Source organism: Amborella trichopoda, chromosome 1 (genome assembly GCF_054954075.1).
Source record: "Amborella trichopoda isolate Santa Cruz 75 chromosome 1, AtrichopodaSantaCruz75HAP2 v2.0, whole genome shotgun sequence".
In the NCBI taxonomy this organism is placed as follows: domain Eukaryota; kingdom Viridiplantae; phylum Streptophyta; class Magnoliopsida; order Amborellales; family Amborellaceae; genus Amborella; species Amborella trichopoda.
In genome coordinates this window covers 18,108,697-18,123,696 of record NC_142336.1, presented here as the reverse complement: position 1 = coordinate 18,123,696, position 15,000 = coordinate 18,108,697, and the positions used below count along the sequence as shown (strand labels likewise).

Below are 15,000 nucleotides of genomic sequence, written 5' to 3'. Positions count from 1 at the left end.
AGGGGGATGGGGAGGCCCCCTCAAGTTGCCTTCGATGGACCCGTCTCGAGCCGCCCCTCCCCGAGTCCCGTCGTCCGTCCACCCGCGACCCGCTATGACCCATCTCAGCACCCCGTGGCCGGACCGGGAGCCGCAAAACGGCCATAAAAAAACCGCGCGCGCACACGCGCGCGCGCACGCACGCGACGCGCACGCACGCGACGCGCAAAGCGCACACGGCACTTAGGCACTTAGGCACTTTGGCACGACGCACGCACGCGCGCACCGCGGTGGGTTCACCGAGCTCGAGTCTGCCCACAACCCGCAGTCCACCGCGGGGACCTCGACCCACACGGCGCGGGTGCGCCATGCTCGGGCTACCCGGAGGCACTCGCGGCACGGTGGGACTCGACGCCCAACCCGATGCCCGCCGACCATGGTGCGTGGGTCTTCCTAGCTCGGGCATCCCGCCGAGGCCCCATGCCTTCGGCCTTGCCTGTGGTGATGCACCCAGGCAGGCATCGCGGTGCAACCAGGTGGTGGGGGTAGTGCACGGGGGGACCGTATGCCAGTTCTGCCCCATCAGGTGCCACCCAGGAAATTCTCGTGTTTTAAGCCTTAAAACATACTTGAGGGGGATGGGGAGGCCCCCTCAAGTTGCCTTCGATGGACCCGTCTCGAGCCGCCCCTCCCCGAGTCCCGTCGTCCGTCCACCCGCGACCCGCTATGACCCATCTCAGCACCCCGTGGCCGGACCGGGGAGCCGCAAAACGGCCATAAAAAAACCGTGCGCGCACACGCGCGCGCGCACGCACGCGACGCGCAAAGCGCACACGGCACACGGCACTTAGGCACTTAGGCACGACGCACGCACGCGCGCACCGCGGTGGGTTCACCGAGCTCGAGTCTGCCCACAACCCGCAGTCCACCGCGGGGACCTCGACCCACACGGCGCGGGTGCGCCATGCTCGGGCTAGCCGGAGGCACTCGCGGCACGGTGGGACTCGACGCCCAACCCGATGCCCGCCGACCATGGTGCGTGGGTCTTCCTAGCTCGGGCATCCCGCCGAGGCCCCATGCCTTCGGCCTTGCCTGTGGTGATGCACCCAGGCAGGCATCGCGGTGCAACCAGGTGGTGGGGGTAGTGCACGGGGGGACCGTATGCCAGTTCTGCCCCATCAGGTGCCACCCAGGAAATTCTCGTGTTTTAAGCCTTAAAACATACTTGAGGGGGATGGGGAGGCCCCCTCAAGTTGCCTTCGATGGACCCGTCTCGAGCCGCCCCTCCCCGAGTCCCGTCGTCCGTCCACCCGCGACCCACTCGGGCTAGCCGGAGGCACTCGCGGCACGGTGGGACTCGACGCCCAACTCGATTCCCCTTCAGACATACCGCGTGGGTCTGCCCTAGCACACCCCGGTGCCCCTTCAGGCATACTACGTGGGTCTGCCCAGCCAGTCAGGCTGTACTCCTTCGCGACGCCTTTTGCCTTGACAATCACCTCGGTGCCCAACTTGCAAACTACGTGGGTGTGTCTTGATGGGGCAACCCGTAAGCCTCCGCGGCACCGTGTGCCTAGGCGCTCACCGCGGAGCCCTCAACCCATACGGTAATGTTGCGCCCTTCCTCAGCAGACTTGTGGTCCCTCGATGCGTTTCGCCGAGGCAAACAGCTTAGTGCTCACCACGCATACTGCATGGGTGTGCCTTGCCTCGACTGACTTGTATGTCGTGGACGCATTGTGCCCAGGCGCTCGGCTTAGTGCTCACCACCCATACTGCGCGGGTGTTCTCATCTCGGGCAACCTGGAGGCCATTGTTGCGTTGTGCCTAGGCACACACCTTGGTGCACGTATGGCATATTGCTTGGGTGTGCCTAGCTCGGCGACTGACAGGCCCTCGCGATGCCGTGTACCTAGGTGCACACCTCGGTGTCCACCAGGCAAACTGTGCTGGTGTACCTTGCTCGGGCTACGCTTATGCCATCGTTGCACCATGTGCCTAGGTGCACACCATGGAGCCCTCAACCCATGCTACGTGGTTTTGCCTAGCTCGTTCATCCCACCGGCCCTGGAGCCTCCTTGCCTTCAACCTTGCGTGTGGTGGTGATGCACTCCAAGATGCAACATTGTGCACTGAGGTGGTTTGGGTCGTGTTGAGGCCAAATATATGCTAGTTTGACCCCCAACAGGTGTCACTCAGGAATGTCTGTTGTTTTAAGCCATGAAACATAATTGGGAAGGGTGGGAAACAGGTTGGGACGAGGCTGAGGTATGTGATTTGTGCTAGGCATGCTGCCTAGATGTGCTCTGTTAAGTCGCACAGCTCGTCGCCACGTGCATAGGAGCACACCTCGCTGCCCACCTGGCAAACTGCGTGGTTGTGCCTTGTTCGGGCAACCTGCAAGCCATCACGTCGCCGTGTGCCTAGGCGCACACGATGAAGAGCTCAACCCAAACTACGTAAGGTTGCCTTGTTCGGGCCGACCTATGGACCCTAGATGCGCTGTTCCATGACGCACACCTCAGTGCCCACCTGGCATACCTCGCCGGTGTTCTCAGCTCAGGCAACCCGTTGGCCTTCATCCCACCGAGAGCCTAGGTACACACCTCGGTGACCACCAGGCAAACTGCGTGGGTGTGCCTAGCCAGTCAGCCCGTACTCCTTCGCGATGCCTTTTGCCTAGCGGCACACCTTGGTGCCCTTCAGGCAAACTGCGTGGGTGTGCCTTGATGGGGCAACCCGTATGCCTCCGTGGCACGGAAGGCAAACTGCGTGGGTGTGCCTTGATGGGGCAACCCGTATGCCTCCGTGGCACCTTGTGCCTAAGCACACACCGCGGATCCCTCAACCCATACTGCAATGTTGTGCCTTACGTCAGTAGACTTGTGGTCCCTCGTTGCGTTGCGCCGAGGCAAACAGCTTAGTGCTCACCACGCATACTGCATGGGTGTGCATTGCCTCGGCTGACTTGTATGCCGTGGACGCATTGTGCCCAGGCGCTGTGCGTAGTGCTCACCACCCATGCCGATTGGGTGTTCTCATCTCGGGCAACCTGGAGCCCATTGTTGCGTTCTGCCTAGCCACACACCATAGTGCACACATGGCATACTGCTTGGGTGTGCTTAGCTCGGCGACCGGCAGGCCCTCCCGACGTCGTGTACCTAGGTTCACACCTCGGTGTCCACCAGGCAAACTGTGCAGGTGTGCCTTGCTCGGGCTACTCGAATGCCATCTTGGCACCGTGTGCCTAGGTGCACACCATGGAGCTTTCAACCCATCTTGCGTGGGTTTGCCTAGCTCGTTCGTCCCACCTGCCCTCTAGGCTCCCTGCCTTCAACCTTGCGTGTGGTGGTGATGCACTCCAGGATGCAACATTGTGCACTGAGGTGGCTTGGGTCGTGTTGAGGCCAAATGTATGCTAGTTTGACCCCCACCAGAAGTCACTCAGGAATGTCTGGTGTTTTAAGCTATGAAACATAATTGGGAAGGGTGGGCAACAGGTTGGGACGAGGCTGAGGTATGTGATTTAAGCTAGGCGTGCTGCCAATGCGTGGGTGTGTCCTTCTCTTGCTTACCTGTGGACCCTCGATGCGCTCTGTCAAGTCGCACAGCTCGTCGCCACGTGCATAAGAGCACACCTCGCTGCCCCCCTGGCAAACTGCGTGGTTGTGCCTTGCTCGGGCAAACCTCAAGCCATCACGTCGCCGTGTGCCTAGGCACACACGATGAAGCCCTCAACCTAAACTTCGTGGGGTTGCCTTGTTCGGGCTGACCTATGGACCCTAGATGCGCTGTTCCATGACGCACACCTCAGTGCCCACCTGGCATACCTCGCGGGTGTTTTCAGCTCAGGCAACCCGTTGGCCTTCATCCCACCGAGGGCCTAGGCACACACCTCGGTGACCACCAGGCATACTGAGTGGGTGTGCCTGGCCGGTCAGCCCGTACTCCTTCGCGATGCCTTTTGCCTTGGCGCACACCTTGGTGCCCACCTGGCGAACTGCGTGGGTGAGCCTTGCTGGGGCAACCCGTATGCCTCCGCGGCACCCTGTGCCTAGGCACACACCACGGATCCCTCAACCCATACTGCAATGTTGTGCCTCACGTCAGCAGACTTGTGGTCCCTCGATGCGTTGCGCCAAGGCAAACAGCTTAGTGCTCACCACGCATACTGCCTGGGTGTGCCTTGCCTCGGCTGACTTGTATGCCGGGTACGCATTGTGCCCAGGCGCTCGGCTCGGTGCTCACCACCCATACCGAGCGGGTGTTCTCATCTCGGGCAACCTGGAGCCCATCGTTGCGTTGTGCCTAGCCACACACCTTAGTGCACACATGGCATACTGCTTGGGTGTGCTTAGCTCGGCGACCGGCAGGCCCTCTCGATGCCGTGTACCTAGGTGCACACCTCGGTGTCCACCAGGCAAACTGTGCAGGTGTGCCTTGCTCGGGCTACGCGAATGCCATCTTGGCACCGTGTGCCTAGGTGCACACCATGGAGCTTTCAACCCATCTTGCGTGGGTTTGCCTAGCTCGTTCGTCCCACCTGCCCTCTAGGCTCCCTGCCTTCAACCTTGCGTGTGGTGGTGATGCACTCCAGGATGCAACATTGTGCACTGAGGTGGCTTGGGTCGTGTTGAGGCCAAATGTATGCTAGTTTGACCCCCACCAGAAGTCACTCAGGAATGTCTGGTGTTTTAAGCTATGAAACATAATTGGGAAGGGTGGGCAACAGGTTGGGACGAGGCTGAGGTATGTGATTTGAGCTAGGCGTGCTGCCAATGCGTGGGTGTGTCCTTCTCTGGCTTACCTGTGGACCCTCGATGCGCTCTGTCAAGTCGCACAGCTCGTCCCCACGTGCATAAGAGCACACCTCGCTGCCCCCCTGGCAAACTGCGTGGTTGTGCCTTGCTCGGGCAAACTTCAAGCCATCACGTCGCCGTGTGCCTAGGCACACACGATGAAGCCCCCAACCTAAACTTCGTGGGGTTGCCTTGTTCGGGCTGACCTATGGACCCTAGATGCGCTGTTCCATGACGCACACCTCAGTGCCCACCTGGCATACCTCGCGGGTGTTTTCAGCTCAGGCAACCCGTTGGCCTTCATCCCACCGAGGGCCTAGGCACACACCTCGGTGACCACCAGGCATACTGAGTGGGTGTGCCTGGCCGGTCAGCCCGTACTCCTTCGCGATGCCTTTTGCCTTGGCGCACACCTTGGTGCCCACCTGGCGAACTGCGTGGGTGAGCCTTGCTGGGGCAACCCGTATGCCTCCGCGGCACCCTGTGCCTAGGCACACACCACGGATCCCTCAACCCATACTGCAATGTTGTGCCTCACGTCAGCAGACTTGTGGTCCCTCGATGCGTTGCGCCAAGGCAAACAGCTTAGTGCTCACCACGCATACTGCCTGGGTGTGCCTTGCCTCGGCTGACTTGTATGCCGGGTACGCATTGTGCCCAGGCGCTCGGCTCGGTGCTCACCACCCATACCGAGCGGGTGTTCTCATCTCGGGCAACCTGGAGCCCATCGTTGCGTTGTGCCTAGCCACACACCTTAGTGCACACATGGCATACTGCTTGGGTGTGCTTAGCTCGGCGACCGGCAGGCCCTCTCGATGCCGTGTACCTAGGTGCACACCTCGGTGTCCACCAGGCAAACTGTGCAGGTGTGCCTTGCTCGGGCTACGCGAATGCCATCTTGGCACCGTGTGCCTAGGTGCACACCATGGAGCTTTCAACCCATCTTGCGTGGGTTTGCCTAGCTCGTTCGTCCCACCTGCCCTCTAGGCTCCCTGCCTTCAACCTTGCGTGTGGTGGTGATGCACTCCAGGATGCAACATTGTGCACTGAGGTGGCTTGGGTCTTGTTGAGGCCAAATGTATGCTAGTTTGACCCCCACCAGAAGTCACTCAGGAAAGTCTGGCGTTTTAAGCTATGAAACATAATTGGGAAGGGTGGGCAACAGGTTGGGACGAGGCTGAGGTATGTGATTTGAGCTAGGCGTGCTGCCAATGCGTGGGTGTGTCCTTCTCTGGCTTACCTGTGGACCCTCGATGCGCTCTGTCAAGTCGCACAGCTCGTCCCCACGTGCATAAGAGCACACCTCGCTGCCCCCCTGGCAAACTGCGTGGTTGTGCCTTGCTCGCGCAAACTTCAAGCCATCACGTCGCCGTGTGCCTAGGCACACACGATGAAGCCCCCAACCTAAACTTCGTGGGGTTGCCTTGTTCGGGCTGACCTATGGACCCTAGATGCGCTATTCCATGACGCACACCTCAGTGCCCACCTGGCATACCTCGCGGGTGTTTTCAGCTCAGGCAACCCGTTGGCCTTCATCCCACCGAGGGCCTAGGCACACACCTCGGTGACCACCAGGCATACTGAGTGGGTGTGCCTGGCCGGTCAGCCCGTACTCCTTCGCGATGCCTATTGCCTTGGCGCACACCTTGGTGCCCACCTGGCGAACTGCGTGGGTGAGCCTTGCTGGGGCAACCCGTATGCCTCCGCGGCACCCTGTGCCTAGGCACACACCACGGATCCCTTAACCCATACTGCAATGTTGTGCCTCACGTCAGCAGACTTGTGGTCCCTCGATGCGTTGCGCCAAGGCAAACAGCTTAGTGCTCACCACGCATACTGCCTGGGTGTGCCTTGCCTCGGCTGACTTGTATGCCGGGTACGCATTGTGCCCAGGCGCTCGGCTCGGTGCTCACCACCCATACCGAGCGGGTGTTCTCATCTCGGGCAACCTGGAGCCCATCGTTGCGTTGTGCCTAGCCACACACCTTAGTGCACACATGGCATACTGCTTGGGTGTGCTTAGCTCGGCGACCGGCAGGCCCTCTCGATGCCGTGTACCTAGGTGCACACCTCGGTGTCCACCAGGCAAACTGTGCAGGTGTGCCTTGCTCGGGCTACGCGAATGCCATCTTGGCACCGTGTGCCTAGGTGCACACCATGGAGCTTTCAACCCATCTTGCGTGGGTTTGCCTAGCTCGTTCGTCCCACCTGCCCTCTAGGCTCCCTGCCTTCAACCTTGCGTGTGGTGGTGATGCACTCCAGGATGCAACATTGTGCACTGAGGTGGCTTGGGTCGTGTTGAGGCCAAATGTATGCTAGTTTGACCCCCACCAGAAGTCACTCAGGAAAGTCTGGTGTTTTAAGCTATGAAACATAATTGGGAAGGGTGGGCAACAGGTTGGGACGAGGCTGAGGTATGTGATTTGAGCTAGGCGTGCTGCCAAAGCGTGGGTCTGGCCCGCTCTGGCTTACCTGTGGACCCTCGATGCGCTCTGTCAAGTCGCACAGCTCGTTGCCCACCTGGCAAACTGCGTGGTTGTGCCTTGCTCGGGCAACCTGCAAGCCATCACGTCGTCGTGTGCCTAGGCGCTCACGATGAAGCCCTCCACCCAAACTTCGTGGGGTTGCCTTGTTCGGGCTGACCTATGGACCCTAGATGCGTTGTTCCATGACGCACACCTCAGTGCCCACCTGGCATACCTCGCGGGTGTTCTCAGCTCAGGCAAACCGTTGGCCTTCATCCCACCGAGGGCCTAAGCACACACCTCGGTGACCACCAGGCACACTGTGTGGGTGTGCCTAGGCGGTCAGCCCGTACTCCTTCGCGATGCCTAGGCGCACACCTTGGTGCCCACCCGGCGAATGGCGTGGGTGTGCCTTGATGGGGCAACCCGTATGCCTTTGCGGCACCTTGTGCCTCGACGCACACCGCGGATCCCTCAACCCACAGAGCAATGTTGTGCCTTACGTCAGCAGACTTGTGGTCCCTCGATGCGTTGCGCCGAGGCAAACAGCTTAGTGCTCACCACGCATACTGCATGGGTTTGCCTTGCCTCGGCTGACTCTTATGCCGTGGACGCATTGTGCCCAGGCGCTCGGCTTTAGTGCTCACCACCCATACCGAGCGGGTGTTCTCATCTCGAGCAACCTGGATCCCTTCGTTGCGTTGTGCCTAGCCACACACCTTAGTGCACACATGGCATACTGCTTGGGTGTGCTTAGCTCGGCGACCGGCAGGCCCTCCCGATGCCGTGTACCTAGGTGCACACCTCGGTGTCCACCAGGCAAACTGTGCAGGTGTGCCTTGCTCGGGCTACGCGAATGCCATCTTGGCACCGTGTGCCTAGGTGCACACCATGGAGCCTTCAACCCATGTTGCGTTGGTTTGCCTAGCCCGTTCGTCCCACCCCCCCTCGAGGCTCCCTGCCTTCAACCTTGCTTGTGGTGGTGATGCACTCCAGGATGCAACGTTGTGCACTGAGTTGGCTTGGGTCGTGTTGAGGCCAAACGTATGCTAGTTTGACCCCCAACGGGTGTCACTCAGGAATGTCTGGTGTTTTAAGCCGTGAAACATAATTGGGAAGGGTGGGCAAACAGGTTGGGACGAGGCTGAGGTATGTGATTTGTGCTTGGCGTGCTGCCAAAGCATGGGTGCGGCCTGCTTTGGCTTTACCGTGGACCCACGATGCGCTCTGTCATGTCGCACAGCTCGACGCCACGTGCCTAGGAGCACACCTAGCTGCCCACCAGGCAAACTGCGTGGTTGTGCCTTGCTCGGGGAACCCGCAAGCCATCACGTCGCCGTGTGCCTAGGCGCAATGGACGAAGCCCTCAACCCATACTGCGTGGGGTTGCCTTGTTCGGGCTGACCCGTGGACCCTAGATGCCTTGTTCCATGGCTCACACCTCGGTGCTCTCCTGGCATACCTCGCGGGTGTTCCCAGCTCAGGCAAACCGTTGGCCTTCATCCCACCGAGGGCCTAGGCACACACCACGGTGACCACCAGGCACACTGCGTGGGTGTGCCTAGGCGGTCAGCCCGTACTCCTTCGCGATGCCTAGGCGCACACCTTGGTGCCCACCTGGCGAATGGCGTGGGTGTGCCTTCATGGGGCAACCCGTATGCCTCCGCCGCACCTTGTGCCTCGGCGCACACCGCGGATCCCTCGACCCATACTGCAATGCTGTGCCTCACGTCAGCAGACTTGTGGTCCCTCGATGCGTTGCGCCGAGGCAAACAGCTTAGTGCTCACCACACGTACTGCATGGGTGTGCCTTGCCTCGGCTGACTTGTATGCCGTGGACGCATTGTGCCCAGGCGCTCGGCTCAGTGCTCACCACCCATACCGAGCGGGTGTTCTCATCTCGGGCAACCTGGAGCCCATCGTTCCGTTGTGCCTAGCCACACACCTTAGTCCACACATGGCATACTTGCTTGGGTGTGCTTAGCTCGGCGACCGGCAGGCCCTCTCGATGCCGTGTACCTAGGTGCACACCTCGGTGTACACCAGGCAAACTGTGCAGGTGTGCCTTGCTCTGGCTACGCGAACGCCATCTTGGCACCGTGTGCCTAGGTGCACACCATGGAGCCTTCAACCCATGTTGCGTTGGTTTGCCTAGCCCGTTCGTCCCACCCCCCCTCGAGGCTCCCTGCCTTCAACCTTGCTTGTGGTGGTGATGCACTCCAGGATGCAACGTTGTGCACCGAGTTGGCTTGGGTCGTGTTGAGGCCAAACGTATGCTAGTTTGACCCCCAACGGGTGTCACTCAGGAATGCCTGGTGTTTTAAGCCATGAAACATAATTGGGAAGGGTGGGCAAACAGGTCGGGACGAGGCTGAGGTATGTGATTTGTGCTTGGCGTGCTGCCAAAGCATGGGTGCGGCCTGCTTTGGCTTTACCGTGGACCCACGATGCGCTCCGTCATGTCGCACAGCTCGACGCCACGTGCCTAGGAGCACACCTAGCTGCCCACCAGTCAAACTGCGTGGTTGTGCCTTGCTCGTGCAACCCGCAAGGCATCACGTCGCCGTGTGCCTAGTCGCACACGACGAAGCTCTCAACCCATACTGCGTGGGGTGGCCTTGTTCGGGCTGACCCGTGGACCCTAGATGCCTTGTTCCATGGCTCACACCTCGGTGCTCTCCTGGCATACCTCGCGGGTGTTCCCGGCTCAGGCAAACTGTTGGCCTTCATCCCACCGTGGGTCTAAGCACACACCTCGGTGCCCACCAGGCATACCGCGTGGGTTTTCCCAGCCGGTCAGCCCGTACTATCGCGACGCCTTTTGCCTTTGCGAACACCTCGGTGCCCAATTGGCAAACTTCGTGGGTGTGTCTTGATGGGGCATCCCGTGTGCCTTCGCGGCACCGTGTGCCTTGGCCCACACAGCGGAGCCCTCAACCCATACTGCAATGTTGTGCCTTACCTCAGCAGACTTGTGGTCCCTCGATTCGTTGTGCCGAGGCAAACAGCTTAGTGCTCACAACGCATACTGCGCGGGTGTGCCTTGCCTCGGCTGACTTGTGGACCGTCAACGCGTTGGGCACAAGCGCCGAGCTAAGTGTTCACCACCCATACCGCGCGGGAGTTCTTATCTCGGGCAACCTGGAGCCTATTGTTGCGTTGTGCCTAGCCACACACCATAGTTCACACGTCTTACTGCTTGGGTGTGTTTAGCTCGGCGACCGGCAGGCCCTCTCGATGCCGTGTACCTAGGTGCACACCTCGTTGTCCACCAGGCAAACTGTGCAGGTGTGCCTTGCTCGGGCTACGCGAATGCCATCGTGGCACCGTTTGCCTAGGTGCACACCATGGAGCCTTCAACCCATGTTGCGTGGGTTTGCCTAGCTCGTTCATCCTACCTGCCATCGAGGCTCCCTGCCTTCAACCTTGCGCGTGGTGGTGATGCACTGTATGATGCAATATTGTGCACTGAAGTGGCTTGGGTAGTGATGAGGCCAACTGTATGCCAGTATGACCCCCAACAGGTGTCACTCAGGAATATCTGGTGCTTTAAGCCATGAAACATAATTGGGAAGGGTGGGAAACAGGTTGGGACGAGGCTGAGGTATGTGATTTGTGCTAGGCATGCTGCGAAAGCGTGGTTGTGGCCTGTTTTGGCTTGACCGTGGACCCACGATGCGCTCTGTCATGTCGCACAGCTCGACGCCACGTGCCTAGGAGCACACCTAGCTGCCCACCAGGAAAACTGCGTGGTTGTGCCTTGCTCGGGCAAGCCGCAAGCCATCACGTCGCCGTGTGCCTAGGCTTACACGACGAGGCCCACAACCCGTACTGCGTTGGGTTGCCTTGCTCTGGCCGACCCATGCACCCTAGACGCGCTATGCCGTGGCGCACACCTCGTTGCCCGGGTGGCATACCTCGCGGGTGTTCCCAGCTCAGGCAACCCGTTGGCCTTCATCCCACCGTGGGCGTAGGCACACACCTCGGTGCCCACCATGCATACTGCGTGGGTGTGCCTAGCCGGTCAGCCCGTACTCCTTCGCGATGCCATATGCCTAGGCGCACACCTCGGTGCCCACCTGGCAAACTGCGTGGGTGTGTCTTGATAGGGCAACCCCTACGCCTCCGCGGCACCGTGTGCCTAGGCGCACACCGCGGAGCCCTCAACCCATACTGCAATGTTGTGCCTTACCACGGCGGACTTGTGGTCCCTCGATGCATTGTGTCGAGTCAAACAGCTTATTGATCACCACGCATACTGCACGTGTGTGCCTCGCCTCGGTTGACTTGTGGACCGTCGACGCTTTGTGCCTAGTCGCACAACTTAGTGCTCACCACCCATACCGCGCGGGTGTTCCCTGCTCTGGCAAGCTCGAGCCCATTGTTGCGTTGTGCCTAGCCACACGCCTTGGTGCACACATGTCATACTCCTTGGGTGTGCTTAGCTCGGCGACCGGCAGGTCCTCGCCATGTCGTGTACCTAGGTGCACAGCTCGGTGTCCGGTAAACTGGGCAGGTGCGCCTTACTCGGGCCACGCGTTTGCCATCGTGGCGCCTTGTGCCTAGGTGCACACAATGGAGCCCTCATCCCATGCTGCGTGGGTTTTGCCTAGCTCGTTCATCCCACCGGCCCTCGAGGTTCCTTGCCTTCAACCTTGCGTGTGGTGGTGATGCACTCTAGGATGCAACATTGTTCACTGAAGCGGCTTGGGTCGTGATGTGGCCAAATGTATGCTAGTTTGACCCCCAACAGGTGTCCCTCAGGAATGTCTGGTGTTTTAAGCCATGAAACATTATTGGGAAGGGTGGGAAACGACAGGTTGGGACGAGGCTGAGGTATGTGATTTGCGCTAGGCTTGATGCTAAAGCGTGGGTGTGGCCTGCTCTGGCTTACCCGTGGACCCTCTATGCGCTCTGTCATGTCGCACAGCTCGACCCCAAGTGCCTTAGGAGAAAACCTCGCTGCCCACCAGGCAAACTGCGTGGTTGTGCCTTTCTCGGGCAACCCGCAAGCCATCACGTCGCCGTGTGCCTAGGCGTACACGACGAAGCCCTCAACCCATACTGCGTTGGGTTGCCTTGCTCTGGCCGACCCATGCACCCTAGACGCGCTATTCCATGGCGCACACCTCGGTGCCCACGTGGCATACCTCGCGGGTGTTCCCAGCGCAGGCAACCCGTTGGCCTTCATCCCACCTCGGGCCTAGGCACCCACCTCGGTTCCGACCAGGCATACTGCGTGGGTGTGCCTAGCGGTTCAGCCCGTACTCCTTCGCGACGCCCTTTGCCTAGGCGCACACCTCGGTGCCCACCTGGCAAACTGCGCGGGTGTGTCTTGATAGGGCGACCCGTACGCCTCCGCGGCACCGTGTGCCTATGCGCACACCGCGGAGCCCTCAACCCATACTGCAATGTTGTGCCTTACCTCGGCAGATTTGTGGTCCCTCCATGCATTGTGCCGAGGCAAACAGCTTATTGCTCACCACGCATACTGCACGTGTGTGCCTCGCCTCGGCTGACTCGTGGACCGTCGACCCATTTTGCCTAGGCGCACATGTTAGTGCTCACCACCCATACCGCGCGGGTGTTCCCAGCTCCGGCAACCTGGAGCCCATTGTTGCGTTGTGCATAGGCACACCGCTTGGTGCACACATGGCATACTGCTTGGGTGTGCCTTGCTCGGCGCCCGATAGGCCCTCGCGATGCCGTGTACTTAGGTGCACACCTCCGTGCCCACCAGGCAAACTGTGCTGTTGTGCCTTGCTCGGGCTACGAGTAGAGGCCAACGTGGCACAGTGTGCCCAGGTGCACACCATGGAGCCCTCAACCCATGCTGCGTGGGTTTGCCTTGCTCATTCATCCCACCGGCCCTCGAGGGTTCCCTGCCTTCAACCTTGAGTGTGGTGGTGATGCACCCTAGGATGCAACATTATGCACTGAAGTGGCTGGGGTCGTGATGAGGCCAAATGTATGCCAGTTTGACCCCCAACAGGTATTGCTCAGGAATGTCCGGTGTTTTAAGCCATGAAACATAATTGGGAAGGGTGGGCAACAGGTTGGGACGAGGCTGAGTTATGTGATTTGTGTTAGGCGTGCTGCCAAAGCGTGGTTGTGGGCTGCTCTGGCTTACCCGTGGACCCTCGATGCGCTCAGTCAAGTCGCACAGCTCGACGCCACGTGCCTAGGAGCACACCTCGCTACCCACCAGGCAAACTGCGTGGTTTGGCCTTGCTCGGGCAACCCGCAAGCCATCACGTCGCCGTGGTGCCTAGGCGCACACGACGAAGCTCTCAACCCATACTGCGTGGGGTTGCCTTGCTCGGGCTGACCCGTGGACCCTAGATGCGCTGTTCCAAGGCGCACACCTCGGTGCCCACCTGGCATTCCTCGTGGGTGTTCCCAGCTCAGGCAACCCGTTGGCCTTCATCCCACCGTGGGCCTAGGCACGCACCTCGGTGCCCACCAGGCATACTGCGTGGGTGTGCCTAGCCGGTCAGCCCGTTCTCCTTCGCGACCCCGTTTGCCTAGGCGCATACCTCGGTGTCCACCTTGCAAACTGCGTGGGTGTGACTTGATGGGGCAACCCTCACGCCTCCGCGGCGCCGTGGTCCTAGGCGCACACCGCGGAGCCCTCATCCCATACTCCAATGGTTTTCCTTACCTCGGCTGACTTGTGGTCCCTCGATGCGTTGTGCCGAGGCACATAACTTAGTGCTCACGACGCATACTGCACGGGTGTGCCTCGTCTCGGCGTACTTGTGGACCGTTGATGCATTGTGCCTAGGCGCACAGCTTAATGCTCGCCACCCATACCGCGCGGGTGTTCCCAGCTCGGGCAACTTGGAGGCCCTTGTTTCGTTGTGCCTAGGCACCCACCTGCGAGCACACCAGGCGTACATTTTGGGTGTCCCTATCTCGGCGACCGGCAGGGCTTCACGATGCCGTGTACCTAGGTGCACACCTCGGCGTCCACCAGCAAAACTGTGCGGGTTTGCCTTGCTCGGGCTACGCGTAGGCCAACGTGGCACCGTGTGCCTAGGTGCACACAATGGGGCCCTCAACATATGCTGCGTGGGTTTGCATTGCTCGTTCATCCCGCCGGCCCTCGAGGCTCCTTGCCTTCAACCTTTCGTGTGGTGGTGAGGCACCCCAGGATGCAACATTGTGCATTTAGGTGGTATGGGTCGTGATGAGGCCAGATGTGGGTTAGTTTGACACCCAACAGGTGTCACTCAGGAATGTCAGGTGTTTTAAGCCATGAAACATAATTGGGAAGGTTGGGCACCAGGTTGGGACGAGGCTGAGGTACGTGATTTGGGTAAGGCGTCATGCCAACGCGTCGGTGTGGGCCTGCTTTGGCTGACCCGTAGACCATCGATGTGTTCTGCCTAGTCGCACACCTCGGTGCTCGCCACCCATGCCACGTGGTTGTGCCAAGCTCGTTCAACCCGTTGGCACTCACAGCGAGGTGCCTAGGCGCGCTACTCGTTTCCCTCCAGGCTCATACTGCTTGGTTGTGCTTTTCCTGGGATGACTCGTGGACACTCCATGCGCTGTGCTTAGGCGCACACCTCTGTGCTCACCACTCAGCCGTCAACCCTTTCAGCGTGGGTGTGCCTACCCTTACTGCGTGGGTGCTTCCAGCTCGTTCAGCTCTGTAGGCACTCGTGGCGCTGTGCCTAGTTAGCCAGATAGGTGCTCACCTGGCATACTGCTTGGGTCTGCCTTTCTCGCCCACCAGTGGGCTCTCGTGACGC

At 60.2% G+C, this 15,000-nt stretch overlaps 1 pseudogene; it reads right to left on the bottom strand.

Moving 5' to 3' along the window:
- LOC148783682 (uncharacterized) overlaps nucleotides 1-15,000 on the bottom strand; it is a 19,689-nt pseudogene that overhangs the window by 4,663 nt on the left and 26 nt on the right.